Source organism: Ascidiella aspersa, chromosome 7, assembly GCF_963924565.1.
Source record: "Ascidiella aspersa chromosome 7, kaAscAspe10.2, whole genome shotgun sequence".
Classification (NCBI taxonomy): domain Eukaryota; kingdom Metazoa; phylum Chordata; class Ascidiacea; order Phlebobranchia; family Ascidiidae; genus Ascidiella; species Ascidiella aspersa.
Genome location: NC_139453.1, coordinates 14,702,327 through 14,707,706, shown reverse-complemented (window position 1 = coordinate 14,707,706; position 5,380 = coordinate 14,702,327). Strand labels below are relative to the sequence as shown.

General features: G+C 42.5%; 1 pseudogene; it reads right to left on the bottom strand.

Annotated features, from left to right (window-relative positions):
• Nucleotides 1-770: 770 nt before the first annotated feature.
• LOC146137983 (uncharacterized) lies at nucleotides 771-4,619 on the bottom strand (annotated as a pseudogene).
• Nucleotides 4,620-5,380: the final 761 nt, after the last annotated feature.

Sequence of the window (5,380 nt, the reverse complement as noted above, 5' to 3'; positions counted from 1 at the left end):
AGTGAACTTGGGTTTAATGGTAGACCCTCTTCTGAGCAGAAATGTTAGAGCGTCACTACCACCTGGTTCCGTAAAAACCTCAGATTTGCCAGAATGCTTGGCAGTCCTGTCAAACCCAATCGCAAACTTTCGATTAATGCAATGGCGAGCCTTCTTCGCTTGTGGCTTTCCCCGACCAAGTACTTTCCTTGGTTTTCCCATTTTTGGGTGATGACCGGTCTTCTCAGTGTACTTCTTCACATGGTAACGCAAGCTGTTTGTTTTACAGTTGAATTGATCATACAGTTGAATTGATCACCTTTTTACAGTTGGATTGATCATAGTGATTTCCCCTTTGTCCTCAACGGACGTAGAGATGCCGTTTGGGCACATGTCATCTGTGGTAAACCGTTTACCACAGCTGTCCTCTGGCGCATCAGTGCCAACTAGGGTCCATCCAAGTCCAGTTTGAATGGCTGTTGGCTGACTTGGTTTTCCATACCGCACTCCCCGAATGGAATGGGCTTCTTGTGCACCGGCCCCAATGAGAATACCCACTTCTGCTTTGGGCAACTTTTGAAAGGTAAGTCCCCTTAGGTGCGAATGACGCTGCACATCTTCCATTGTAGATATACTCTCCTTTAGTGTAGGTAGACTATTCACAGTAAAGGCATCCTCAATATGGATTGAATCAGTCTCCTGAATCCCTTTCAGAGACAGCCCAACCTCATATCCTTGCAGATCCCTACTGCCACTTATGCCAGCGAGTCTCCGGGTAACTTGTTTTCCTTTTAGCTGAAGTCTTTGCTTTCTGTGTCCGAACCCTCATCCAGTAATGCGTATGTCTCCACTACTTGATTCGGGTCGTTTCCCCACACTTGGACTGGTACCACCTTGAGTCTAACTCTGTTCCTACCAACATTGGGTGTAGTCACAGCAAGATATGAATGACATTCTTCTGTAGGACTGTCAGATTCCTCCGTAAAGGTTTTTTCTTTCCTTTGTTGTTCATCACTATGTAGAAGGGTATGATGTGATTTTCCACAGGATTTACATTTTGTTGAGCAGACACATTTATCTGCTTTGTGGCCTCGAGAAAGGCAGTTGAAGCATAAGTTGTTAATTTTAACCGCAGTCCAGCGGTCAAGCTGTTCCTTCTTCTGGAACTCATCACACACCAATAACGGATGCGGTTTGGCGCAAACCACACAGGGTGGAGGATCCTTCTTCCTAGACCGCTCTGGAGGTCTAGATTTTTCAGCATGGACTCGTTTTGGTGAGCTTGGATTGGTTTGTGTTGAAAACACAAGATGTTTGCTCTTCTTCTGTGGCTCGTCCTTTGTTTCCCTATCTTCAACGGAAGTCAACGAATCAGCGAAAATGTTGTTAGATTCTTTCACCTTTTTGGAAATGTATGCAGTTAGGTCGCCGAATGTCACACTGCCAGTCTTCTGGTAAAGCGAACTGGCTTTAGAAGCAAATTTATACTGCATGTACTCGGGCAATCGTTGAAATATTTGAACTAAGAATTGGGGGTAGTCTAACTGAGACTCACAGCCCAAAGATTGAAAAATCATAAGAGCATTTGTCATGCGTGAGGCTAGTGAACGAAGACCGTCTTTGTCTCCGACCTTGATTGCAGGACCATTCGTCAGTTGTTTAACATGTGCATTTACAACTAAATCTGTGTGCCCAAAGTTATCCTTTAATAACTCACGAGCAGTAGCCAGACCCAATTAGGATGGGCTCTGGGCACAACACCCACTGACAACGTCATATGCCTTTCCTTGGCACTGAAGTTGTACAGCAGGATCAGGAAAATGCTTTGTGATAGTCTCATCAAATCGCTTCATAAAGTTGTGGTTTGTGTGTGTGCATTGGATCCCCAAAGAACTTTGGTAGCTCTCTTTTGGGCAAAGTAAATCCATGCAGCATGGTTTTAGTACTCTTCACCAAATCCACAATGGCCTTTCCATAGTGAATGTTGGCGAAGCTCTCGTGTGAGAGAGAAGGTTTGTGGCAGGAGACCGGCCCCATTGAAGGACTGAAAGCCCCCTGCATCGTGTCAGTTTGTTGGCACATAGGTTGCGCCTGTGAAGGTACAGGCAAGATTGGATTGGCAGATACATTTTTTGGTGATTTTTGATGGGCAACAGGGTACTTAGGCTGCTGCGGTACAATTGCTGATTCTGGCAGCAACAAGGGGGTGAAAGCAGGAGTGGTCTGCCTTTCACCAGGCATCATATAGTCTATCGGGGCCAGGTCACGGGCAGCCTGCTGTAAGTGAGCAGAACTTCCCATCCTGGAAGCATCTATCTGATTTGGTGGGGACAGATTCAACCTGTATTCATGACTAGAATCACAGGATCCCACCGGTTCAGCCTCGAATGCGACCAGGTCAACCTCATGCCTCTTACGCTGCATCTTGAACTGTGCTTTGTAAGATTTTTTCCGATGAACCAATTTTGCCTTGGCCAACATTGCCTCAGCCCTTTCCTCTTCCCTTTTCCTTCGGGATGCTGCCTGCTCCATTTTCATTTTGAGCACCTTCACCTTAGCATTTGCATCTTCCTCCTGCCTTCTTCTTGCCTCTTCTTCTGGCCTCTTCTTCACGTCCTTTGCGGGCAAGTTCTTCCTCTTCTTGCCTTCTTCGGGCCTCTTCTTCCCGTCCTTTGCGGGCAACTTCTGCCTTTTCTTCTTCAAGCATAACTCTCAGTGCCTCCTCCTCTTCCTTGGCCTTACGTTTAATTTCTTAAAATTGCAATTATCTTACATTAAACTAGCATATAAACAACCAAACTTAGCCGATTCCAACAGATAACTGCCATACGAAGACTGCAACAGAAAGTGAACAAAGACTGCACTAAAAAGGGGTGCGAAAACAAAGCCGAAATACACAAAGGAAACATACCGTAACGCATGGTTGCACTTGACAGAGAAGCATAAAAAACTTATATAAATATTGTTATTTTGTCAGTAACACCCAACCCAAAATGGACCTTTATTTGGAAAAATTATGAAAAAATTAATGAATATGAAAACACTTTTGACTGGGAAAATTCTGAATTTAAGGACATATATAACACTCTCAACAACATTACTTCCATCAAAACACAACTAAAACTTACAAACAACAATAAAGAGATATCATGGAACAAATTATTACTCAAAACTGACAAAAAAACAAATATATACAGCAATTATGAAAAACAAATTAGTTATAAAATTGCCCACAATGGCTTCTTTTGGGGCGATTTTAATAGACAACAACAAATTTTTAGAAATAAAATTGGCAACATAATAAAACTAAATTGTAATTTCTGCCAAAAGCACACTGACAACATAGAACACATAATGATAGAATGCGAATTAACAAAAAAACATTATCCAAAACATAAACCAATTTACTCTAAATAACTATAATCAAAATTTCCTACCGGACCGTGACAGTATCCTTTTCAACCAAAATTTAACAGATTTCCAAGATTATACAATTAACTTAAAAATTCTCCAACAAACTAAAGCAACCCTAATTGACTATAAGACCAATTTAGAAACCAGAAATGAATACGTATTTAATCAAACGCAAACTGAACAGGACATAACAAATAAGATTATTTGTAAATTCAAAAATTTTATATCAGATCTCACCCAAAAATTCGGCTGTACAAAGGCGAACGAGATCCTTGATATCGCGGGCCCGGAGGAGCTTTTAGCTGCTGCTCTGTCTTCCTCCTCTTCTTTGAACCTGTAAATATAATACAACATGTTATATATACTTCTAACTAAAACATAATGATGAACTTTCTTTTTCGTTTCTGTTGTTTGTTTCTTTTTTTTTGTTTCGTATTTTCTTTATTTTTATAACTTGAACTAGCTATATAATTACTGCCTCCCTCCCCTTTCTTTTTTTTTTTTCCTCTTCTCCCCCCTTAATTTTTTATTGTTTTCCACATGTTTACCAAAACTGGTAATATCACTAAACAATACCCATACTATGTTATGTTTTCAATTTATTTTGGTGCAAAACCTTTTTTTTTCTATCCGTTGTATATATGGTGTGGTTTGAAATAAAATAGACATGGTACACCGGCGCGGCCGAAGGCATAGTTAATATGATGATATCCAAAATACGATCAATACAACGAGGGGAATCTTCCCTTAGGACTTGTACTCAAATATCTGATAACTATGCAAAAAAAAAAAAAAAGACGTAATTGATTGGCTTTGATGGCCCCGCCGCGAGAGGTTTTTGTATAAAGGGCGAGAAGCCCTTGCCAAATTTTTCGTTATATACTGCCCCTTAGTGTTCGCTTTAAACTTTTCATACCGTAGCCCTTGTAATATTTTTTGTGTGTATATCTTTCGCCTTTAATCGGCGAAACCCTTATATTTAAAAGCGCCACCTAGCGCTTTTTCGACTGTTAACCAAAAGTGCACGCACCACAAACAAAAAACCGACTACATTGACAACATATATACACTTTCTACCAACGTTTCGGCTTACTATCCCGGCAAGCCTTCTTCAGGGACTGACACACAAGCCAACCTTTCTTGACCCTCCCAGATTTTGGAAACGCTATGTGGACGACACTTTCGCCATCTTCGAAACGCATCTGGTGGGCGCGTTCCTTACCCATTTAAACAGCTTAGAGCCCAGTATAATCTTCACTATGGAGGAGCAGGTTAATGGGAAACTTCCATTTTTAGATGTACAGGTGATGAGAACCAACGAGCACACGGAGGTACCTGAACTTAACGTCTCACCATCCTGTATACCAGAAGCGGGGAGTGGTAACGGCGCTGTTCGATCAGGCCAGGCGGTTAACCTCGGAACCGGGCGTGTTAGAGGAGGAGCTTCGACGGGTTCGCGAGTCCTTACTGAGACAACAGCCGTGCAACCTCAACGACAAACTCACCTACTGATACCAAATGGGAAGGGTACGTTACCTTACCGTATATTCCAGGCCTGACGGACGTCCTGCGGCGCCTGTTACGGGACTTCGGCATCGCAGTTGGTGTAAAACCTATTACAACGTTACGCCACTTGCTGTCTCATCCTAAAGACCCAATAGACGTCAACAACACGAAGGGCGTCATTTATACAATTCCATGCGGCGATTGCCCGATGGTGAAAGAGCATATTCGCGATGTGAACAACAACGACGCCAAGAAGTCAGCCTTGGCGCAGCACGCTTGCAGTCGTCTACACGATATTAATTTCGATGGGGGCACTGTTCTTGCTAGAGAGAGCGACTACCGAAAACATCTGTTTCGCGAATCCTGGCAGATACACCGAACGCCGGATACGATGAATATCAAAACGGACGTTTTGTTTCCAGCGCCGTACCGACAGGTGCTAAAAGATAACCTCTAAATTGCGCGTTGTCTTATCGCTTTA